The following is a 26716-nucleotide window of genomic DNA, read 5'->3' as shown; positions in this document are numbered from 1 at the left end:
GATGTATATAACATCTTCCCCTACCACCAATGCAAGAGCAGTAATTAATATGGCAGAATAGATAACACCTATTGTTTGACTCTGTGCCAGACATAATTCATGATTACTTACTTTTTTACTAATGAAAATTGCTGATCCTTCTATTTCTGCATATTATACCAAGTAACACTGTAGATGCCAAAATAGGAACTAAGTACCTAATTTACTGCTGTATAATCTTGGCATACATTTTTACTATCATTGGCCTCTGCCCTTAAACTGTGAGGTGCTTATAACAGAGGGACACTGTAGACTTACGGTAGAAACTCTACTGCTTCAGATCCATCAAAATAGATGGGTAGATACACAATCAATATAAAAAATGAAGGGAAAAAACCATACCAAACAACAGAATACCTCAAAAACAGATGCCATTGACATAACAATGGAGGAAAGACCTGAGATGGAATTCAGAAAGTTCATGGTTCAACTGATCTGTGAGGTAAAAGAAGACAAAATAAATGAATTAAAAGAGAAATACAAGAATTGAAATGTAACTTCAATTAGGAGATATAGATCCTGAAGAATAATCAATTGGAAATTTTCAAAATGAAGGTACAAATGAACCAAATTAAAAATCCAATGGAAAGCATCACCAACAGACTAGACCACATGGAAGATGGATTACAAGGACTTGAAGACAAATATATAATCTTAAAAATGATGATTACAGATAAAAGATGTTAAGGGACTATGAACAGAAATTTTAAGATAAAGGCCCTTGAAATACAGACAAAATACTGTACAATCTTAATAAAATATCATCAGAAAATTTCTAAAATCTTAAAAACAAAATGGAAAAGTAATTACAGAATGCATACAGAACTTCATATATAGAAAATTGCAAGAGGCCCATTGAAAGAAACATCATTTTGAGAATGTCTAAAATACAGGAAACAAATTCTTACAAGCAGCAAGAGAAAAAGACTGGTCACATTTTGAGGAAAACCAATGCAAATGTCAGCTGATTTTTTAACCTAGACCCTAAAAGGTAGGAGGCTTTAAAATGCTATATACCAAACTCTAAAAAAAAGATGCAAACCAAAAATACTATATAAAAAATTAAGTTTTTTTAAATAAAAAATTTTCATGATAAAGTTTAAAATAATTCACAACTTAAAACTGACAGTACAAAAGATACTCAATAAAATATTTCAAAAATATATGGAGAAAAAACAAAAACCAAAAGCAGAAACAACACTACAAGAATACTCAAAGGAGACTCAGTTCAAGTTAAAAACTAAAAATAAACCAAAATGACAGGAATTAAAAAAGCATCTTTCAATAATAACACTGAACACAAATTATCTAAACTCATCAAAAAAAGTCATAGGCTTGCACATTAAGTTGAAAAACAAGACCCAATTTCATGCTGTCTTCAAAAAACGTACATATAAAGAAAGACATTCACAGAATGAAGGTGAAAGTTAGGGGAAATTATATTATTAATGTCTTCATAAACAAGAAGGGGTTCCTTTTCTCATATCAAATAAATTGGACTTCAAAGCAAATTTAATCAGAAGAGACATAGAAGTCCATTTTATTCTGCTTAAGGGAATCATACAAGAAGAAAGAGCAGTCATTGATATTTATGTCCTAAAAGGAGCCGTTACATATATCAAGCAAACTTTCCTCTACATCAAGAATCAAATAGGCTAAAACACAATAATACTGGGTAACCTTAACACACCCCTCTCAACATTAGATAGATAATCCAAACAAAAAATAAATAAAGATGCAACACAACTAAAAAAATCTGTAGTTAACCAACATATTTAGAATATTTAATCTTTCAATGACTGAATATGCCTTCTCTACAGCATGTGAAACATTTTGCAAAATATAATTAGAATTCAATGATAAGAAAAAAAGTAGAAAATCCTCAAACACCTGGAGACTAAATCATTTCAATTATTTTATTAAATGATGAATGAATTGCAGTATGAATCAGTGGTGAAATAAAAAAATACTTAGAAGTAAATGAGCATAGTGGTACAATATATCAAAACCTCTGGGTCACTCTGAAGGAGGTTGTAAGAGGAAAATTTATATTATTGAGCTTGTTTATTAAACAAACATGTAGACACCAATTAAATGAACTAACATTACATCTCAAGGCTCTAGAAAAAGAATAAATCAATAACAACATCATTAGATCACAGGAAATAAAATCCGAGTCCAACACAATAAATTAGACATTGTAAAAACAATTCAAAAATCAATGAAAAAGTTGGTTCTTTGAAACAATAAAATATTTTGATAAACTTTTAGCTCAGCTAAATATAAGAAGAAGAGAACAATGCAAAATATTTAAATTTGTGATGAATGTATCACAAGTCCTACTGAAATAGAGGGGAGTATCAGAAATTATATTGTTTTAATACTCCAATATGTAAAAATATTCCTATATATGTATGACCTAACCAAACTATCACAAGGACCTAGAAAATTTGAAGAGATCAAATTCTAGTAATGAAATTGAGGAAGCCATAAAAAACGAACCAAAAGAAACATCTAGGACAGGATGAATTCTCAGCCAAGTTCTACCTGGCTTTTAAAAAAGAACTAACATTAATCCTCCTCAAATTTTTGCACTATATAGAAAATTAAGGAATGCTTTCAAACTAATTCTATTAAACTAGTAGCCCCCTGATTCCAAGATCAGACAAAGTTACATCAAAGAATGAAAACTTCATGCCAATATCCTTGATGAATATAGATGCAAAAAATTCTTAATAAAATACTGGCAAATTGCACAGAAAACACATTAAAATGATAGTTCACCATAGTCAAACCCAAGGCTGGCATCATTGTAAATGGAGAAACTAAAATCATTACCACTAAAAACAGGAAGAAGACAAGGATGTCCTCATTTACCAATTTAATTCAACATACTCCTTGAAACCCTGGCTAAAGCAATGAAGCAAAAGACAGAAATTGAAGTGATATTGATACCACTGTTTACCAGTGACAAGTCCTGCATCCTCAGGTGTTGAAGTATAATGCCAGAGAAGCATGCTGAGACAAGCATAGAGTAGAAAACAAGAAACTTTATTAAAGAAAAGTAAAATCAGACTTCCCCCCAGGTGGAAGAAGGGGACCCAGAGGCAGAATCCATTAGATGAGCAAATCTTGTCCTTTCTATAGGTTTTATTCTCCTGTTTTGTTTTGTTTTGTTTTGTTTTCCTTTATCTCTTTTCTTCCTGCATATGTGACTAGGACAGAATTTGCAGGTGAGATGCATAACATGAGAAGCAAATGGGCAGGGGGAGGGCCAAAGTGATTCAGACAGGTAAGGGCCCAAGGTGCATTAATTAGCAGCTCCTTGCCTGCGGTCCCTGACAAGGGCAGGTAAATTTGGTAATCAATGGGCTCTGTAGATCCTTGACATTCCATTGTCCAAGGGAAGCATCCAATTTCCAGAAGCAGATGGTTTTCATGGCTTGCATCTCCTTGATTTGACCCAATCCCCTTTTCTACACTAACTGCCAGTCATAAAGTCTGGCTTCATTCCCACTAGTTTTAGGAACTCCTTATTTCTATAAGGAAAGGGGGCAATGACAGCTCTGGCTGCTTCAAGCTGGAAGGGGAAGCATGGGACAAGCAGTTTGGAGTTCCCTTTCAGAAATTGGGTCCATGGAGGGGTCCATGGTAAAAGTCTGGTTGAGAAGTAATTGGTTGGAGGGTAATTTGAGAGATGGGTGGTATGTAAGAGAAACAAGAAGTTATGAATACTCAGATAATATTAATGCAATAGTAAGTGACACAGCATAGTAATACGGCAATGAATATGATAGTGATGACAGAGACTAATAGTATTTTTCACCAGAGGTACCAGAGAACCAGCAGCTAATAATTTGTTCCCTTTAAAGTCTGGGGAGGACATGGCCTCTATCTGAGAGTGTAAATCTTTAAGGATGTCAGTCACATTGCCAGAGTTATCAGAGATGTAAACAGCATTCAGTTCTAACAATGGTACAAGTACCATCTTGGGATGCATTGAGCATATCAAAAGGTATCCAGTTTTGTAAGACAGCTTCCCTCATGAGTGTTACTTCTGTATTAAGGAGACAAATGCTTTAAGCAGTTTCATTGTTACTTTGAAGGCTGTGGGGCAGCCCACATTGAGGAATTATTTCCTGTGATAAGGCTTTGACTGCTTCTCCTTCCTGTTCAGTTCAGGAGGGACAGGCCTCAGTGCACCCAGTAAATGTATCTTCCATAAACATTAAATATTGAAATCCATTGCTTTTTGGTATGTGAGTAAAATCAGGATGCCAGTCTTCTCCAGGGAATTGCCCTGTCCTCTGTAGCCTTGGGAACTTTTTGGCATAGTTAAGTGGGCTATTTCTTTGGTACATCTCACAGGTTTTGACTATTTGTTGGATTGTTTTTGAAATGCGTATTCCTTCAAATATCTCTTGAGTTAATTTGAAAGTGTTTTCTTCTCCTAGATGGGAAGATTGATGTAGGGTGTGTAAAATCTTACACTGGGAATTAGCAGGTAAGTAAAGTTTGTTATCTTCCATCTGAATCCACCCAGAAGGTAAGAGATTACCTCCTCTAGATAAAGTCTGCTGAGTTTCCTTCCTGGGTGTATTGAGGTCTTATCTCTGAGGGAGAACCTGTCCATAGTAGAGGTGCTAAGGTTGTCATTTGTTGTAAAATCCCCTTAGTTCCTTCTTTGGTTTGCTGATCTGCTCATCTATTGCCTTCTGTTATCTCATCTATTTGTTTGATGTCCTGGGCAGTGGATTACTGCTACCTCTTTGGGTAAATGCACAGCTTCTAATAGTTTTAAGATCTGTTCATAGTTTTTCATAACTGTTCCCCCAGTTGTTTGAAATCCTCTTTCTTTCCAAATTGCTGCATGTGCATGTAGGATTAGGTAGGCATATTTAGAGTCAGTATAAATATTAATTCTCTGTTGTCTCCCCAGTTTGAGTGCTCTTGTTAGGGCTATCAATTCTGCAAGTTGTGCATTTGTGCCTGGGGGTAAAGATTGTGCCTCTAAGGTGTCATGTTGAGTCACCACAGCATATCCAGGTTTGTGTTCTCCTTGTTGCATAAAGGAACTTCCATCCGTGAACATGGAGAGGTTTGGATTAGACAGGAGGTTTTGAAGGTCTTACTGGGCTGAGTAATTCATAGCTAGAACCCATTGGCAGTCTTGTTCAGGACTTTCCTCTACTGTTTCTGGGAGAAAAGTAACTGTATTTAAAGTAGAGCAAGTCCTTATCTGAGTTTTGTATTCTTACAGAAGTAAAGGCTGATATTTTAGAAGGTGACTATCTGAAAGTCATAGTCCTCCTTTTGTGTTTAAAGTTTATGAGAGATCATGGGAAGTGTAGACAATAAGGTCTTCTCCCAGGATGGTTTTGATTGCCTCAGGGATGAGTAGTGCTATAGCTGCAATTACTCACAAATAGTGAGACCATCCCCAAGACACCACGTCAAGTTCCTTGCTGAGATAGTCTACTGGCTGTTGAACAGGTCCACTCTTTTTGTTACCATTCCTAGGGCTATTCCTCCTCTTTCAATGACAATCAGGTTAATTTTTTTTCTTCAGTAGGTAAACTAAGGGCAGGGGCTTGGAGTAGGGCCACTTTAAATGTCTTAAAGCTTTAGTATACTCTGGAACCCATATTAGGTTGGTTGCTCCTTGGTGTAAAGTTTCTTTCAGAATGCTGTAAAGAGGCTTAGTAATTCCCCATACCCAGGAATCCAAAGTCTGCAGTATCTGTGCAGACAATATAGCCCATCCTGTAGGGCGCTTGCTTTGCAAGTGGAAAGATTGTGGTTCAAATCCCCAGCTCAGCGGGATGGGGAAAAAAAGGGACAAAACAAAGTCTGAAGTATCCAGTTATTCCTAGGAAAACTCTGAGTTGCCTTGTGGTCTGAGGCAGAGGATATTGTCCTATGGGAGCTATTCTTTCCTGTCCTAGTTTGCAGATTCCTTGAGACAGTTGTAATCTGTTGTTGACATAATTGATCTTTCATTTTTGAGACTTTATAACCCTGATTGGCTAAGAAGTTTAAGAGTTCTGTAGTAGCCTTTTGACATTCCTCTTGGGTGGAGGTGCATAACAGGATGTCATCCACATATTGGAGAACAATTGCAAATGTCTTATCTCTGAATTTTGTTAAGTCCTTAGCCAGAGCTTGTAGAAATAGGTGGGGGCTAGCTCTAAATCCTTGGGGTAATACTGTACAGGTTAATTGAGATCCACTATCTGGTTCCTTAAAGGCAGATACTGAGACTAGAAAGTCCAAAGTTATGCAAAAGTAGGCATCTTTTAAATCTAACACAGTAAATCAAGCAGCAGTTGCTGTAATCTCAGGTAATAGAGTATATGGATTAGGAACTACTGAGTGGGAGGGAACAACTCCTTCATTAATTATTCTGAGGTCTTGGACTAAATGCCATTCCCTTTTTGAAATCCCCAAATCAGTGTATTACATGAGCTGTTACAGGGTACTAAAAGTTTCTGCTGTTTGAGGTCCTGGATAATCTTTAATATTCCATTTTTGCTTCTGGGCATAGCAGGTATTGGCTCTAATGTGGAAAGACATAGGGATCATTTAAAACTATTTTAATTGGGATTCCCACTTTTGCCCATCCAGTATTGCCTTCACTGGCCCATACTTCAGGGTTTATATCACATCTAATAGAGGTAAACATAATGGTCCTTATGGTCCCAAATTCATTGTAATGGAAGTAAGTCCCTTCCCAAAAAAGGGGTAGGACATTCTGGGACTATCAGGAATGCATGAGAAAACATTATCCCATTCCACTCAAAACTCAGTGGTGGAGTAAACTTTCTGGTAATAGGCCATTCAGACACCCCTTGCACTGTAATAGTATTAGAGAAAAGAGGTACAGAATAAGAGGTGAGCACCAAAATTCTGGTGCCAGTATCTAAGAGGAAGTTGACCTCTTGGTTCCTTATGGTAAAGGATACCTGGCACTCATGTGTAGTTATAGGAGTTACAGGAGCCATTAGAATCAACCCTGGGCTCCATCAGTCCTGTGTGGAAGAGCCTGGCCTCAAGAACTTATGGCCCTGAGGACTGTTACTTTTCCAATGATTGCCTTGGCATTTAGGGCAAGGCTCTGTAGGTGACCATTTGGCTCAGAGACATTCCCATTAGAAATGTCCCTCCTCTCCACAATGGAAACAAATCCATTGTGTGGCCTGAGGTACATTCCGTTTTTTTCTCCTTCACCCAGGAAGCTAACTCCTGTGAGTACTAAGACCAGCACTTCAGCCTTTTTCTTGTCTCTATGCTCTCTTTCCTTCTTTTCCTCTTCATCTCAATCATAAGAAACAGAAGTTACAAGTCAGCGTATATCATTTAAAGATTGATCAGGGTCCTATGACAATTTCTGTAATTTTCTCTGAATGTCTGGGGTTGACTGAATGATAAATTTGTCCTTTAAAATTAAGTGGCCCTCTGTGGATTCAGGATCCACAGTGGTGTTTCTCATTGCCTCCCTGAGTTTCTCCATGAAAAGAGTGGGGCTTTACTGGGGACCTTGTATAATTTCAGAGACATTGGAATAGTTAATAGGCTTCTGTTTGATTCCCTTAAGGGCATCAAGGACTAACATTTGGAAGTGTCTGATCTTCCAAACATCCTGTTTTATTATTTGGATCCCAGTCAGAATCATTTCTGTGAATTGCCTGTGCTCCCTTGGATAGTTGGGTTTAGATATAGTTTGGGCTTCTGGTGCATGAGCAAGGTATAGGTCATCACCAAATGTTTCAGCTCTTTTAGTGTTTTTTTTTTTTTTTCTCATTGGATGTTAAAGTCTGGTTGAGTAACAGTATAATATCTTTCCAGGTGATGTCAAACACCTGGCATAGTTTTTTGAAATACATCAATATATTTATCTGGATTTTCTGAAAATTTCCCTAGGTGTATTTTTATCTGTCTTAGGTCTTGGAGGGAGAAAGGGTTGTATACTTTAATTGGTCCAAATTTTTCTCCTGGCACCTTCTGGATAGGTAGTATATTTGATCTGTCCATTAGGGCAGATGGAAAAGGGCCAGCATTTGGAGGACAGGAGGTCTGCTGATGGACATTACTAGAAAATGAAGATTTGGGGGTCCCCGTGATTTCTTTCCTTCAGTAGGTGATTCTTTAAGGTATTCTTCCCTTGTGGCAGTGGTTATGGCTGAGTCTACTTTACATTGTTGGCATAATTTGGGGTTTTCCCTTAGGGTAAAGAAGGTTTGAACATAAGGTACCTCACACCATTTTTCTTCCCTTTTTCAAAATCTATCAAGCTGTAAAATGTAAAATTTATACTTCCCTCTGGTGGTCAGGATACTCCATAAGAGAGTTTGTTTCGAGGCCAGGCCTGGCAGCAGAAAAAAATGAAACACTTTTTCTTGAGTGTCTGTGGGTCAAATTTGTCACAGTTTTTAAGTATGCAGGCTATTGGTGAACCTGGCAATACTGTTGAGAGTGAAGTTCCCATCTGAGTGGAACAAAATAAAAATAGACTTCAGGTGCCCATGCTGGAGACCATTTTTAGGGACATCTCCCTAGGTCTGAGCTTCATTATGATCCAGAAAACCCATCTGTCACTACCTGGCTTTGCCAAATTTACTTCTGGCCTTCTTTGGCAAAGTGCTAGTGTCCCAGTTTGCCCTGTGTAGAGACCCTTGGATGATTCAGACTTAAGGACATTACTGTTTTTCTCCCTGCCACTATAAATTCCTAATTAAGAGGGAGACACAAAACAAAAGAAAAATTGCACATCTTCTTGCCTATTTTTGTATAATAAATGAATCTCCAGAGAGTGATTGGACACCTAATGGTTGTTAGGCTTGCAATGCCCTGTCCTTTGAGGGATTCAATGGAGGGGTTGATTTAAAATACCTCCTCTTTGCAGCTTAGAACAAACTGAGCACGTTTAAGCTCAGAAAAATTTTAAACAAGCTAGTAAAGTCTAAATATGCAAAAAAGGTAACCTGGGCATTTTCTTACTAATTATCACATATCTTTCTCTTGATCCTACCATCTGAATTCTTAATGTCTGATCAGCGATCAAGGGGGAAACATCCAGGAGGGAGTAGATGTGTGGGAGTTTTGTACAGCTCATAAAGAGGCAAAGGTGATTGGTGCTTTCCCTCAGTCCTGTTTGTCAAATGATCACCCTAGATACCCCTTAGGGCAGTCGGGTGTGGGAGTTCAGATAAGAAACCTTTGAGATCTGCCCAAGAGTAGCCTGGGCCAGAGAACCTCAGAGTTGTTCCAAATATTCTTCCACCTCTACACATCCTGGGAGGTCAGGACTAGGAACATTGTGTAGTGATGGCAATTGCCCTCCAGGCCTGGACAAAAAAGTAGGAAACAGCTTCAGCAGAGTCCAATGTGCCTCATCACCAAAGAGCAGGTGATTGGGAACTGCCTGGGCCTGGAAACTTCTCACCTGAGTCTTGAGGGTGGCAGGTGTACTAGCTGCATTTAAGTTGCCAACAGGTTCCCATTTTGCCCTCCAGAAAGGAGACAGAATGATGCACTTCAAACAGATGTGGGGTGTGTGCAGAGAAGCTTACCTCGGTGTAGATCTTGGTGGACCACCAAATCTGATTCCACCATTTACTGGTGACCACTCCTGCTTCCTCAGGTGTTGAAGTATCAATGCCAGAAAAGCACAGTAGAGTAAGCATAGAATAGCAAGTAAGCAGCTTTATTAAAAAAAGTAAAAGCAGGCTTCTCCTGGGTGGAAAAAGGGATTCAAAGGCAGAATCCTTAGAATGAGAAAATCCTGCCATTTTTAAAGGTTTTGTTCTCCTGTTCTTTTCCATTTATCTTTTTCCTTCCTGCCTATGTAACTAGGCCCAGTTTTGGAGGTGAGATGCATAAAGTGAGAAGTGAATGGGCAGGGGGAGGGCCAAAGTGATTCAGACAGGTAAAGGCCCAAAGTACATTAATTAGCATCTCCTTGTGTGTGGTACCTGAGAAGGGCAGGTAAATTTGATAATCAATGGGCTTTGGAGATCCTTCATATCCCATTCTCCCAGGGCTGTCTCCAACTTCCAGAGACAGATGGTTTTTATGGCCTCCAGTTCCTCCATCTGACCTCATCCCCTGCTTCTACACTAACTGCCTGTCCCAAATTCTAGCTTCAATATGGGTAGAAAAAGAGTGTTCAAGCTATTTCTTTTTGCTGGCAACATGATTCTATATGTAAAAGTCCCAAAAACTCAACTGGTAATTTTCTAGATCTCATGAAGAAATTCAGCAAAATATTGTCATACAAAATTAATACCCATAACTCAATTGAATTTCTATACTTCAATAATGAATCAACTACAATATAAATTAGGAAAACTATCCCTTTCACAATAGCCTCCAAAAAAAAGAAAAACTACTAAGGAATCAACCTTATAAAAGAGGTGAAGCATCTCTACAATGAAAATCAGTGAACAGAGCTATAGTTAAAAGAAAACTAAATAGACATGAAAGATAACATGACTAAATAGGCATGAAATGGAACAGAATTGAAGATGTATAGATTAATTCCACATAAGTATAGTTACCTCATATTAGACAAAGATGTTATAAGTGCACATTGGAGAAAAGATATTCTTTTCAACAAATGGTGCTGGGAAAACTGGAAATCCATATGTAATAGAAAGACAGTTGATACCTATTTCTCACCCTGCACAAAAGTTAACATTAAGTAGATCAAAGACCTAGAAATTTTACTTGAAATGCAGAACCTACTAGAAGAGCAGTCTGTTCAGTATGGTAAGTATCAAGAAAATTAGTAACACATGTTCATGTGGATGTGCAGAAAAGAGGATGCTCATACATTGTTGGTGGGACTGCAGATTGTTGTAAGCCCTCTGGAAAGTAGTATGGATATTCTTCAAGGAATGGATCCACCATTTAAACCAGTAAACCCACTCCTTAATATATACCCGAAGGACATTAAATTCAGCATACTACAGTGACACAGCCACATTAATATTTATAGCAGCACAATTTAAAATACCTAAGTCATGAAAGCAACATAGGTGCTCTTCAACAAATGAATGGATTAAGAAATTGGGGCATATATACACAATGCATTGTTAATCAGCCATAAAGAAGAATGACTCCATGACTTTTACCACTAAGTGGTTGGATCTAAAGAATATTATGCTAACTGAAATAAGACAATTCCTGAATCCAAAGGTTGAATATTTTGTTGACATGTGAAATCTAAACCACATAGAGTAGAGGAGGGTAAGAAAAGTTCATAAGATTAGAAAATGGTGAAAAAAAGAAGGGAGGATGATAGAAATAGAATAGTATAATAAATCTATATATCAATAATGAATCAGCTTCAACATAAATTAGAAAAATTATCCCTTTCACAATAGCCTCAAAAAAAAATAAAAAGAAACTACTTAGGAATCAACCTTATAAAAGAGGTGAAGTATCTATACAATGAAAATCAGTGTATACATAAAAAATACCTGAGTTCCATCATGCCCACCCACAAGACAATTGTCATTCTAATTAGAATAGGATATACCCCATGCTTATATAAGTTCATAAAAATGGATTCTACTGTCAGTAGAACTAAAAAGAACCAATAAAATTACATAAAAATGACAATTGTTTGAAAAGCTAGATATTTATCCTTTTATAAATATAATACAATATATACATGTATCAAAACTTTATTGCATAAATATGTATAATTTTGATTTTATATATTAAAATATTTTAACTTGAAGAACAAAGCACAAACTAAATATTCAAATAGGATTGTTGTTGCTATTTGATATTTTAATAACATACATAAATATCATAAAATATCTGAACTCAAATTCACTAGTAAATATTTCCTTTATGTGATCAACCTCATTGCCTTTAGAAAGTTTCTCTAATTCCACTTTGGTCTTGGAATAGCTAGAGATGTTGTTACATTTTCAGAAAACCCAGTTCTATCCCAGAACTACTGAATCAGATTCTTTATTTCAGTAATCTCTTATTCATTGTTGTACTATTATATATGAGAATTCCCTGAATTTTGATTCATTGTACACAAATGGGGTACAACTTTTTATTTCTATGGTTGCACACAATGTAGATTCACATAATTCATGTACTCACACATAGACATAGGGTAATACAGTCTCATTCTACTATCTTTCTTTCCCCCACTCCCTCCTCTCCCACTTTCCTCTACACCAAAGATCCTTCATTCTTCTCTTCCCCCTAACCCGCCTCTTTATATATCCTCATTCACTTATCAAAGAAAACATTCAGCCTTGGTTTTTTGGGCTTGGCCTATTTCACTTAGCATGATAATTTCTGACTGCATCCATTTACCAGCAAATGCCATAATTTTATTCTTCTTTATATCTACATATTATTCCATCTTGTATATGTACCACAGTTTCTTTATCCATTCAGCTATAGAAGGGCATCTTGGATAGTTTTATAATCTAGCTTTTGTGACTTGGACTTCTTTGAACACTGATGTGGCTGCATCACTGTAGTATGCTGATTTTAAGTCCTTTGGATATAAACTGAGGAGTGGGATAGCTGGGCCAAATGGTGGGTCCATTCCAACTTTTCTGAGGAATCTCCATATTGATTGTCAGAGTGGCTGCACCAATTTGCAACTCTACCAGCAATGCCAACATTTATTATTGCTTGTTTTTTTTAATACTAGCCCTTCTAATTGGAGTTAACCAAATGCTTAGGGTGATTTTAATTTGCATTTCTCTACTTACTAGGGATGATGTGTTGATAACCTGTATATCTTCTTTTGTGAAGTGTCTGCCCCATTCCTTAGTGTCACCACCCATGGCAATTTGTTACCGCCTGCAGCAACAATTGCGCGGGTATTTATCGGAGGTGGACTGGAAACTGAGCTACTTCTATCTTTCTCTTTAGTGTGCTGTTTCTTGCTTGTTTGTTTATAAAGGATAGAGGAAATGAGGCTTACTTGCTTTGAGAGGAGAGAGAGAGAGACTTTGCTTATCAGAGAGAAAGAGAGACTTTGCTTAAGAGAGAGAGAGACTGAGAGAAGGACAGGCTTTGCTTAGAGCTTAGAGGAAGAGAGACTTGCTACAGCTTACTTAAGGTCTGCTGCTTTTTACTGGTGCATCCTGCAACCTGTGAACTAAGGGTGTGTCTACCTAAGGTGCTTTGGTGATGTGTCCCACGTACTGTGATCTGCCAGTCTGTGATCTGCAACCTAAAGGTGTATTCTCAGTTCTCCACTCTGCGATCTGCCTTCCGCTGCTGCCCCTACTCGCTGCTTCTATCTGCTTGCCGCTTCTTCTTCTTCCTTTCTGCTAATGGATTCTCTGCACTTCTTTCTGCTAGCCGCTGCCTCGCTGTCTCCCTACGCCTATGCTTATATCACCTCCAGGAGGGAGAGTAGGGTCACACCTCTTATGCAAAGATTAAGCAAGACACTAGATGTCCAAGCAGGTGCAATTAGGAGTGCTTGAGAACACATGCGCATGCATTGTGTGCGTGGACAATAAATCACCTGAGTGTGCTTATGTCAACCTCCTCGCTGCAGATGTGATCAGGCGCCGTTCTGGCGCTGTCCACATGGCACAGCCCCCAACACCTTAGCCCATGTATTAATTGGTTTCTTTGTATTTTGGTGTAAAGTTTTTTGAAGTTCTTGATACATTTAGGAGATTAGTGCTCTGTCTGAAGTATGTGTGGAAAAGTTTTTCTCCCACTCTGTAGGTTTTCTTTTAACATTATTGATTGTTTCCTTTTCTGAGAAAAACTGTTCAATTGAATCTATCCCATTTATTGACTCTTGCTTTTATTTCTTGTGCTATGTGAGTCTTGTTGAGGAAATCTTGTCATTAGTCACCATGATGGAGATTTGAGGCTATATTTTCTTCTGTTTGGTGAAGGGTCTCAGAACTAGTTCCTAGATCCTTCATCCATTTTGAGTTAAGTTTTGTACAGGGTGAGAGATAGGGTTTTAATTTTATTTTACTGCATATGAATTTCCGGTTTTGCCAACACCATTCATTTAATAGGCTATATTTTCTCCATTGTAAGTTTTTGACATGTTTTTCTACTGGTCTATTTTGGTGCCAGTAACATGCTGTTATTGTAACTCTTCCTCTGTAGTAGAGTTTAAGGTCTAGTATTGTGATACCTCCTACATCACTCTTCCTGTAAAGGACTGCTTTGACTATTCTGAGTCTCTTGTTCTTCCACATGAATTTCATGATTGCTTTTTGTATTTATATTATAAGTGTCATTGGGATTTTAAATGGAATTGCATTAAATATGTATAACACTTTTGGAAGTATGGCCATTTTGACGATATTAATTTTTCCTATCCAAGAACATGGGAGATCTTTTCATATTCTAAGATCTTCTTACATTTCTTTCTTTAATATCTCTAGTTTTCATTGTAGAGATCTTTCATCGATTTGATTAGATTAACTACAAAGTATTTTATTTTTTTGTTGCTATTGGGAACAGAGTTTTTTCCCTCATTTCCCTTTCAGATATTACATTGCTTATGAATTAAAATGCTTTAGAATTATGCATGTTGATGTTCTATTCTGCTATATTGCTGAATGCACTTATTAGGTCTAGAAGTTTTCTGGTGGAGTTTTTTGGATCCTCTAAATGTAGAATCATGTCATTGTCAAATAATGATACTTTTAGTTCTTTTCCTATTTATATCCCTTTAAATTCTTTGGTCTGTCTATTTTCTCTGACTGTTATTTCAAGGACGATGTTGAATAGAAGTGGTGAGAGAGGGCATCCCTGTCTTCTTCCAGTTTTAAAGGGAATGTTTCAGTTTTTCTCCATTAAGAATGATGTGAGCTGTGGGCTTAGCATAAGTAGCCTTTACAATGTTGAGGTAGGTTCCTACTGTCCCTATGTTTTCTATTACTTGGAGTATGAAGGGGTGTTGTATTTTGTCAAACACTTACTCTACTTTTATTGAAATAATTTTATGACTCTTTACCTTAAGTCTATTGAATTGATGAATCACACACATTACATTATTACAGTTGTTGAACCAAACTTGCATCCCTGGAGTGTACCCCACTTGATCACAGAGCATTAACTTTTTATATGTTTTTGTATGAGATTTGCTGAAATGTTGTTAAGGATTTTTGCATCTATATTCATCAGAGATATCAGTCTAAAGATTTCTTTCTTTGATGTGTCTTTGTCTGGTTTTAGTATCAGAGTGATACTGCTCCACAGAATCAGATTGGAAGCATTTCCTCCTTTTCTATTTTCTGGAATACTTTGAGGAGTATTAGAATGAGAACTTCTTTAAAGGTCTTATAGAACTCAACTGAGAATAACTCTTATCCTGAGCTTTTCCTGATTCATAGGATTTTGATGGTTTCTTCTATTTCATTGCTTGAAATTGATCTGTTTAAATTGTGTATGTCCTCCAGATTTAGTTTGGGAGTATCATATGTCTCCAGAAATATGTCAGTGTCATCAATGTGTTCTAGTTTTTGGAGTACAGATTTTCAAAGTAGTTTCTCACTTTGCTATTTAATGCAGTGTCTGTCATATTTCCTTTTTCATCATGAATTTCTTTAATTTGAGTTTTCTCTCTCCTTTGTTAGTGTGGCTAAGGTTTTATCTATTTTGTTTACTTTTTCAAAACAATAACTTTTTGTTTTGTCAATTTTTGAATTGTTTCTTTTGCTTCTATTCTATTGATTTAAGCTCTGATTTTAAGTATTTCCTATATTCTACTACTTTTGATGTTGTTCTGGTCTTTTTCTAATTCTTTGAGATGTAATGTTAGGTCCTTTAGTTTTTGACATTTTATTCTTTTCCTGAGTGAGCTCCATGCAATGAATTTTCTGCTAAATACTGCTGTCTTGGTGTCCCAGATATTTTAATATGTCGTACAATCAATCTCATTTACCTCTAACAATTTTTTTAAATTTCATTCCTGATGTTTTCTGTTATCCATGCTTCACTTAGCAGCATATTACTTAGTCTGTAGGTGTGGAGTAGTTTCTGTTTTTTATTTTGTCATTGATTTCTAATTTCATTCGATTATGATATTATAGAATGCAAGGTAATATCTATTTTCTTCCATTTGCTAGGAATGCTTTGTGGCAAAACATATGGTCTGTTTTAGAGAAGGATCAATGTTCTGCTGAGAAGAAAGTGTATTCACTCATTGATGGATTGAATATTCTATATGTTTCTGTTAAGTCTAAGTTTTTGATAGTTTTATTTGTTCTATAGTTTCTTTGTTTAGATTTTGTTTGGAAGATCTATCCAGTGGTGACAGCTGTGTGTTAATGTCACCCAGATTTAATATGTTGTGGTCTCTTGTATTCCTGAAATTGAGAAGGATTTTTTTGCTGTACATGAATGCATCCTTGTCTGGGGCATAAATAGTTAGGATTGTTATGTCTTCCTGATTTATGGTTCCCTTAAAGAGTATGAAATTTCCTTCTCTATCCCTTCTGACTAACTATGACTTGAAGTCCAATTTATCTGATAAAATGATGAAACCCCTGCTTTTGTACTGAGTTCCTGTGTGTAGTAGTTTTTTTCCCATCTTTTATTTAATCTGTCAATGTCCTTTTCTATTAGATGAGTCTCAGGAAGGCAGCATATTGTTGGGTGTTTCTTTTTAATCAAATCTGCCACCCTATCTCTTTTGATTGATTAGTTTAGGCCATTAACATTCAGTGTTTTTATTGAGATATGATTTGTAATCTCAGTCATTTGGGTTTATTTTTGATTTTTAACTTGAGTTGATATTTCTTTGATTGGCTTTTCCTTTAAGGCAGTTTCTCCCTTTGCTGACCTACATTGCTGTTTTCCATTTCCTCCACATGGAATATTTTGCTGAGAATGTTCTATAGCACAGACTTTCTATTTGTAAATTCTTTTAACTTTTGTTTATCACCAAAGGATTTTTTTTTTCATCTTTCAATATGAAGGTTACTTTTGTTGGCAACCATGCTGGTTCAGAGCTTAAAATATATTTTTCCAGGCTCTTAAAACTTTTAGGGTCTGGACTGAGGAGTCTGCTGATATCCATATTGTTTTTCCCCTATATGTAATCTGCTGCTTTTCTCTTGCAGCATTCAAAATCCTATCTTTATTTTGTATATGAGGCATCTTTATTATAATGTGCCTTGATGTGGACCTGTTTTAATTTTGTGCATCTGGTATTCTGTGAACCTCTTGCATTTGATTTTCCATTTCATTATTCAGGATTGGGGAATTTTTTAATATCCATTCATTTAATAGGTTGTTCATCCCTTGGTTTGGATATCTGTGTCTTCCTCAATTCTGATAATTCTTAAATATGTTCTTTTCATGATGTCCCAGAGTTCTTGGAGTTTTTGTTCATGATCTCTTACAATCTTTTCTGCTTGGTCAACTTTATTTTCAAGATTAAATGTTTTGTCTTTATTTTCTGATGTTTTCTCTTTCAAGTGATCTACTCTGTTGGTGATGCTTTCCATTGAGTTTTTTATTTAGTTTATTGTTTCCTTCATTTCAAGAATTTATGTTGTTTTTTTGAGAAGCTCTATCTCTTTGTTGTAGTGATCTTTTGCTTCCTGCAGTTGCTCTTTCAACTGCTTATTGGAGTGATCATTTATTGCCTGCATTTGCTCCTTTATTTCATCCTTTGCTTCATCAATAATTTTAATTATGTGTATTCTGAACTCCTTTTCTGAAATTTCTTCTACCATGCTGTCACTGATTTCTCTGAATATACAATTTAGGTTTCTTTGAAACATTTTCTTTCCTTGTTTTTTCATGTTGTTCATGTATTTTCCCCTCTAGCAGTGCAGTTCTTGTGTGTTGAAGTTTCCCCCCACAGGCTTATAGTGATCCTATAGGTTTCCAAAACCTCTTCCTTAATAGGGAGATCAATATTAGCACCACCCAGTATAGATAATATGCAGCCCTAAACCAAATAACCCCTTTGAAGACATTTTAAAAAATTGTCAAAATAAACAGAATGGATGAGTTCAATTATTACTACAGCATAACAGACAGATTTGCAAAAAGGTCTGCAGTTTCTAATGGAGGACAGAGAGGATGGGGAGTGGTGTAGGATGTAAATGTTAATGGGGTAAGAACAGATTATATAGAAGTTCCAGATCATAGAAATTGTAAAAATGTAATCAAGGGAAGTTGGTTGTTAGCATGACCAAAGGGAGAAAAAACTCTGAGCAAACAGGTAAACAAAAAGTAAATAGAGCAAGAAAAGTAAATAAACAAAAACTTACAAATTTTTTAAAAGGAGATAAAGAATACCCTGCACTATAAGAGTTATGGATTATATAAACCTTCCAATCTTCAGTAGCCTGATGCATGAGAGGTACATGACAATGAACTTTCAGTGTCCAGCAGGTGTCTCAGGATGGGACTTGCCCCACCTAAAGATGGGATCTTCCACTTCCAGAATAATCCAAGATGGCTACACTGGCTTATGAGTATGTTGATAAATGGGGAGCTGCAGCTCAGGGCATGGGCATGGTTGGCCAGAGTCCTGGAGGCAGGGTGTGGTTGGTTGGGAATGGATCCTGGAGCAGCGTGTGGTCTGTCTGATTGAGGCTTCCCAGAGGTGGGTTGTGGTCAATTGGTCTTGGGGTCCCTGTGGCAGGGTACAGTTGATTAGGCTGAGGTGCCCTGTAGATGGGTCTTGGTCAGTCCCTCCACAGGTCCCGCAGGTGATGGCTATTATCTCAGAATTGTGGGAGCCACATGTAACCCAACCTGTGGGTACTGTTGCAGTGGATTTCCAGGAAACAGCAGGCAACTGGTGATACCCTGGCAGTTTGCAGTCAGTCTGCAGGCTAACAGTAAACAATTGCTTCTTCCACAGAGGTTCTCTGGGCATTCCTAGGCCTGATGCATTGAGAGCCTCTGCCAGTCAATCCACGTTCTGGAGCTACCATCAGATGAAATTTAGGCTGCCCCCTTCTTTTCTCTAATATTTATTTACCTATTCTTATTTCAGGAACTGTTGACATTCAGGGATGTGGCCATTGATTTCACTGAAGAGGAGTGGAAATGCCTTCAACCAGCTCAAAAAAACTTATATAGAAATGTGATGTTAGAGAATTACAGAAACTTGGTCTTCCTGGGTAAGCATAACTTCCCTTCACAATTTTTAATTAAATATAATTATTTAATTTTCTTCCCTTGATGAATATCTTCTGGGAATTTCTCTATAAGGATGTGTTTAAGATTTGTGCATTCAAGAAAAATTATATTTTTTGTATAAATAAAATGTTAATGACATTCCTTTTAGTCTTTAATCTCTCCCTTTCTTGGTATATTATATATGCTTCACTTTAGAAAAGTGATACTGAAAGAAATTGAGTGATATAAAATATTGTGGCCTACACATATTAGAAGACACAGTTGAGAGGCCCAAAGTTCAAGGAAGAAGCCAAACTTCCAAATGTAGATGGAAAAGTTAACTAGCAGAAAAGATTTTTCAGAAACTAAGATTTATTTCTCCTGTTATTATTGAATATGTACTGCCCTATGTTTATCATGTTTTCAAGTTTTTAAAAATCTTCTCTTTCTCTACAGTGATGTCCAAGTTCATTTAAATTAACCACCCAAACTCCCCTTTGATAGTGAGAGTTAGCATGATCTAAAATATTTTCTGTTATTTGTGGGTCTCCAGGAGATAACAGGCACATTTTTGGAGAATTCTAGGTCAAGACATTTTAATAAATTAATATTCAAAAGCAATTTATTATTATTCATATATTTATTTATTAAAATTCACTTACATATGTTCTTAATAAATACTTATTATGGATTTTCTGTGAAAAGAAACACAAGATTCACAATAAATGGTCTTTTGTGGTATGTAGTAATAGTTGTAAATTGTAGTTATATGAAAGCATTTGTAAATAATATATCTATGGTTGGTTAAATTTTCTTTTCCTTTATTCTTTCATTTTATAGCCTACATTTCATGTTGTATAAGATGTTCCTTACTTCAGATAACACTTTTATTTTTTCAATATTTTATGAATATATGACAATTTCCATTACTTCACAAATTAGGAAATTGTTGAAATTAAGGTATGCCTGATTCTTGTTTCTATTGACAATAAAATTTTACATGCTCTTTAAATGAATTTGTATTTTATCCAGATTAATTTTTTTATCCTGTAAATGTACATAGTAATTTAATTTTTTATATGTGAATGTAATAGGGATAGAATCCAGGGATACTCTAGTAATGGACTACATACCCAGCCCTTTTCTATTTATATTGGAGAGTGGTTCTCACAAAGTTATTTAGAATGGCATTGAAATTTGTGCCTCCTTGCCTCAGAATTACAATAGTAATTCTGGATTATATATATAATATAATATATCTTATCTTATATACATATTCATGAATTTATTCTTATTTATAGGATAAAGAGCACAGAATTTTAAAGGTACCTTTCAAATATTTTACAATTCTTTTTATTTTTATGTCATTTTTGTAATTTTAATTGTGATCAAAACCACAAAATAATACTTGCATTTCACCATATCATGCATACTGTTTAGCAATATTAATTCAAATTATCACATAATATATCTGTAGAATGCTTACATCTCAAAATCAATAAATATTTCCATGCAAAAAGTGCTCATTTCTGTCTTCTATCACTAATCTTACTCTAATTTCTGTTCAAAAGGTTTTTTGCATGTTTGTTTCTTTTAGTTGTCATATATAAGTAGAGTTCTCTCATAATTTTCTTTGTGATAGTGACATATTTCAGTTAACATAATGTACTGAAGATTTATTCTGAATACAGATTTTGCAAAAATTTATTACTTTTTAACTTGAAAAATATTCTGTAGGCCTGGGGATATATCTCAGCTGGTAGAGTGCTTGTCTTGCAAGCACAAGGCCCTGGGTTCAAATCCCCAGCACCACAAAAAAAAAAGAAAAAGAAAAAAAGAAAAAAGAAAAGAAAAAGAAAAATATTCTGTAGTTTTTATATTCCAATTGCTCCATCCAATCATTTCAAGGGTTATTTGGTTTTCTTCCTCATAGTAGCTCTGTTGATTAAAGCTGTAATAAAATTTGGTGTTAAATGTCTTAATTTGCTGTGTATGTGAAGCCATATTACACTCAGAATTCACTATGTTTGTCTGTCTTAATTGATGTCACTCTCACCAATTAAATTTTACAGTTTTTAATGTTTTAAAATTATGAGACAACCTTCTCCCAATTTTGTTTCTATTTTGAATATTTTTATATATCCATAAAATTTTGAGATTCCATAGAATAAGTTTTTTTTTGTCTCTGCAAAAAATTTCAGTGGGAGTTTGAGAGCTTTTACATGGAGTCTCCAGATAACTTTGAGAAGTACAAAGGTCTTTTTTTTTTTTTACTTTACACTTTTGCTTTTATTTTTTTAATTAAAAATCATAAATTACATAGGACAATGTTGTTTGATTCATTCTGTTATTTTTTTCCCTTCCCCCCAAAGGTCTTTTAATTTAATCTTCCAATTATGGAAAAAGATTATGTTCAAGACCGTTCAATCAATTGCCACATATGTGTGAACATTCTAACATTATTCTCTGATGATCAGAAAATAATTTTAATATTTTATACCTATTAGCCTTTGGTTTATTAATTTCCTGTTTGTTGATCCACTTTGATATTCCATTTCTATTGAAAACAATTGGTATATAAGTCAAATTTATTTACATTATTATCAAAGTCTTCAATTTTTTTAATTACCATTTTGTTTGACTTTTCATTTACAGCAAGTGCACATTGGTGTCTCCTAGTATTCAAGTGTTGCTTTCTATTTTTTTATTTATTCTGTCAATCTTAACTTTTTATGTCTTAGATATATGGTGTGATTTGAAACTATATCTATTCTTTTTGCAGTATTCTAGGGAAAGCTTTTTTATCTTCATAGAATATTCTAATTTGCCTATGTAGTATGTATTTTGACACATGTACATACATGGAATAAAACTTTCCATGTTTGTGGTTGTATGCAATATGGAGCTACACTGCTCGTGTACTCGTATATAAACATAGAAAATTTATGTCTGATTCATTCTATTATTATTATTATACCAATCTCTACTTCCTTTCCTTACTTTTCTTTATCTAATTCATTGAAGTTTTATTCTGTGTACCCCCACCTTATTGTTTGTTAACATCCACATATCAGAGAGAACATTCAGCCTTATGTAGTGATTTCTTATTTTCTGTACATTTAACATTCATAGTACACTTTTACATATCTATACAGACTAGATGTTTCAGTTAAAAACTCAATTTGTCCACTATGTGCATGACAGTCTTGAAGAAACTGCACACATATAACAGTACTTCTAATTTGAAAATGACTTTAAAATATGAGCATTCTGATCCTTCACTAACTGAATGTGCTATAATGATCCAATTTTAAGAAGAAAATTCTTCCTAGGAATTTTATCACAAAACATACAAAATTTGTTTACTAATTCTACTTTTGACATACAGTGTCAACCTCATTAACATCTAGAAAAACTAGATGTAGATAACAGATTGTTTGTCCTTTTTATACACTATGTACTGAGCGAAGTAAAACAAAACCCACTGACATTGGATCAATGGTGACTTTTGCCTCCTATTAAGCATGCTAGCATGGTGCTCTAGAGAACCAGCATACAATGCTTATTAATCAACAGGTGTTATTGTTATTGTCTTCCTCAAAACATTTCTTAGAAAAGTTCAAAATAAAGTACTTTACAAACTGTGTTATATTTTACCACTTCCACTTGGAACATTACAATATCTAAAAAGTGAATATTTCTAAAAAATTACATAGCATTGTCAACTATATATACAGGAATGAGGAGTAAAATGCATTCACCAAACAATGGTTAAAATATAAAAAATGTAATTTACACATAGTCTGGCCCAGGACCCTCCCTTCTCAAGGTTAAAGTCTTCTCCATGTCCTCTAACCCCCTGAATAAACATAGATAAAGTCATTCCTAGAGGTGGTCTAACAACTTCATTTCAATATCACTTCCAGAAGATAATTCTGACTTTTTAAAAACAAATGAGTATTTTTGTAACATTATAAGTAACCTATATCAGCAACCTGTTTAAAATTTAGAATGTACAGATGTAGCTAAATTTTAAATGGTTGGTGGGGATAAATTGAGAGCAGCAGTTTCATAATATATACACAGGTCAACAAATGCCCAGTAAATCTTTCTGAAGAATGTTGGGCATTTCAAATTGGTCAAATAGTTTGCTACCCTGCAGGGTCTCTTTGGTAGAATAACTGTCCAAAGGTGCTCACTGTTCCATCCATCAGGTTCCACAGTTTTGCTTACCTTCTGGGATGAATTAACTTTTGTTTGCCTTCTCTGGAGGAGATCCCATCTAATGGAGCCTGCACAGAGTGGACATGGAGGACCCTTGTTAGTGCTGATTGGCCCAACTTTCTGTCATCCTTTCACCCCCTGCTGGAATTGGCACTTTTGTTTGACCACCATTCTTCAAATACCTTCCAATTGTGCTATTTTCTCAGTACAACTTTGGACATGATTGGGGCAGGGGACTTTACAGCCAAGGATTCCTGGGTCTGGGATTTGAAAGATCAATTCCACCATCAGGTCATGCAGGGAAGTCTCTCAGTCTTTCACAGCCTTGGTCAACCACAGCAGTCACTGCAGTAATTCTGGAAATCTGTAGGCCAGAGGCTGCACCCTTTCCCTGGGTCCCCTATCTTATCCAGTAGCCTGAGACTGGAGGGCTACAGAAGGTTCCTAAGAGTTGGTCATGCTCCATTCCTTGCTACTCTCTATCTACCAGAACTGAATTGACAGTTCCTTCTTTTAGATTTAATTTTGCTAGCTAAGATGTTTTGATTTGCTTTATTATAATGCATTAATAATCTAATACAATTTTAAAATTGAAGAACTCACTACTCCTACCTTGTAAGTCATATTCTATATTTCTTATATTTTTTTTTACTAATTTGCTTAATATTTTAACACTTGGTTCACTGCATTCCATAGGGGCATGCTTTGATTCCTCTCACACTTCCCCTTTATATATTTTTATTCCCCTTTCCCTTTATATATATTCTATAGATTTTTTATTTTTCACAGGATCTCACTAAGTTGCTAAGACTGGCTTTAGGAGCTCATGGTCCTACATGTTTAGCCTCCCTCATGTTGCTAGGATTACAGATTTGTTCACCATGCCTGCCTCTCTCACACACATTCCCTTAAGGAATTCTTCACATACAAAATTTCTGCTTATTTATGTCAACAATTTTTCTCTGAATTTAGCTCACTATACTTCCTTTAAAGGCTATTTAGCTTTCTTTGGGCAATTCATAACTCACTAATCTAATGTTCAATTTGTAATGTTTTCATTTATTACTTTGATTAATACCGCTTTTACTTTATCTTTTTGTGTGGTACTATTTTTAATTGTTTTGTACATTTGAAAAACAGTCAACAGTAGATTATAGAGATATTTATGAAATATGTGGAAGTTTTGAAATCAATTAAAAATAGTCAAGTACAGTTTCAAGCTACATGCTTGAAGTCCCAGCAAATTGGGAGGACATTCAAAAAGATTTCAAGTTTGAGGCAGGTCACAGAAAGTAAGAAATGACATGTCTCAAATAATTTTTAAGTGCTTGTGTTGGAGTTGAATTGTATAGCACACTTTGGCTTAATCCTAAGCACAACATATAAAAAATACATAAATGTAAAATGACCTCATGATCCAGAAATGCCAGTACAAAATTTGTATCCATCAGAAATTAATTCAGCATATTGAAAACGTATCTACAGTATTTAAATTCAGTGTAAGCATGGTTCTCAGTATTCAACTTATAGAATAAATCTGTATGCCCATCAATGTTTATATGAGTAAAACCATGGTATTTACATACTATTAGTATTTTGCTATAAAATAAAATGTAGTGTCATTTAAAGTGATATGGAATTATTATGCAACATTCTACATTATGTGAAATGGAGCAGACAGAGAAAGTCACTTGCAGGAGCATCTGATTCACATATGAAAGTTAGAAATTCAGAGAGTATAAATGTGGTCACCAGGTACTGTGTTTTGTGGAGTGTTGGCATAGTGTTACCCAAAGCCTACAAATTTTTATTACAATGGACAAAACATGGTCAAGAGTTTTGTTGTAGCACATGGTGGCTATTATGTAACATGTTCTTGATAAATACTAGTAGAATAAAAATTTTAACTTTTGTATATTGCAAATATTTGTAAGAACAAAGCTGATAATTATACAAAATGATATTTGTGCTATTAATATTACATGTGTCATATCACCTTGTAAAAATATATTAAAATACAGTGATATAATTAGTAAATACACAAAGTTGAGTTTGTCAAAGAAACAAATCAGGAAATAACACAGATATTAAAAATGCAATTTATCAGTATTCATTTTCATGTGTTGGCTTCACCTAAGTAATATTGACATAGGGTGTGCAAGAGTCTTATTTTCTCTCAAGTTTGTTTTCATGTAGAATCTTCTGGACACATATTTTTCTGTTTAAAATTTTGTTCATATTTCTTAAGATTTCTTACCCTCTTAAAACTCATTGAATATCCATTGTATTAGCATCCAAAATCTACCTGCTAATTCAAGATTCCTGTATCTTGGGAGACAAAAACCAGCTTTCACACAGTCTTCAAAGAAGCCAGAAATGTTGGTGTATGTTTCATATTTCCCTTATTCTACCAAGAGGTAACACAGTTTGTAGGTTTTTTTTTTTTGCTAATTGCACAATGCTATATAAGAAAGGAGGAAAGAGTTTGGTTGATAGAAGTACTATATGTTCCTTCCCTATAATTTATTGCTCTCTGTAGAAATATAGTCATCTTTGATATTGTGTGCTCCATAATAATTTATGTGATTTTTACAACATATTTGTGACTGTAAATTTTTATGTAACATGTTTCTGAAGTAATGATGGCCTCAGTTTACTAGTCTGCTACACTGCTGATGTCCTGACATTGCTTACTCTGTTATAATTTCCTGTTTTATATACAAAATATATTCATCCCACTCTACTAATTAATGTTTTAAACTTTAATTTATTTCAGCATTGACGTCTCATAATACCAAAGAATTTTCACCAGACCAGGGCATAAGATATATATTTCAAAAAGTGACTAATGGAAAATATGGAAATTGCGACCTTGACCATTTACAACACAGGAAAATATGGAGAACATTAAGTGAGAGTGAACATCAGAAATTATATTATCAAAATCCATGCCTCATTCACCATCAGAGAATTCAAACAGGAGAGAAGCCTTACAAATGTACAGCATGCAACAAAACTTTTAATAAAAAATCAGACCTTATCTGCTATCAGAGAATTGATACTGGAGAGAAACATGACCAATGGACACAATGTGGCAAAGCTTTCTGTCAAAGATCATTCCTTACTCAACAACAAAGAATTCACACTGGAGAGAAACACTACAAATGTAAACAATGTGGTAAAGCTTTCTATCAAAGATCATATCTTACTAAACACCAGAGAATTCATACTGGAGAGAAGCCCTACCAATGTAAAGAATGTGGCAAAACTTTCTGTCAAAGATCAAACCTTACTAAACACCACAGAACTCATACAGGAGAGAAGCCCTTCAAATGTACAACAT

The 26716-nt window shown here is 35.2% G+C and overlaps 1 long non-coding RNA gene across 2 annotated transcripts in view; it reads left to right on the top strand.

Moving 5' to 3' along the window:
- The window catches only part of LOC306652658, a 44106-nt gene extending 17390 nt beyond the window's left edge, over positions 1 to 26716 (top strand). Inside the window, exons 1-3 of one of the 2 annotated variants that reach the window (XR_013761505.1) lie at positions 18313 to 18497; positions 19025 to 19151; positions 26150 to 26716. This is a non-coding gene — a long non-coding RNA (uncharacterized lncRNA). Of the gene's footprint in view, positions 1 to 18312; positions 18498 to 19024; positions 19152 to 26149 lie in introns of those variants that run through there. The other variant, XR_013761504.1, reaches the window with a different exon arrangement.

This window comes from Sciurus vulgaris (genome assembly GCF_902686455.1).
Source record: "Sciurus vulgaris genome assembly, contig: HiC_scaffold_424_arrow_ctg1, whole genome shotgun sequence".
NCBI classification, from domain to species: domain Eukaryota; kingdom Metazoa; phylum Chordata; class Mammalia; order Rodentia; family Sciuridae; genus Sciurus; species Sciurus vulgaris.
This window is presented reverse-complemented; position numbering and strand designations above follow the sequence as displayed.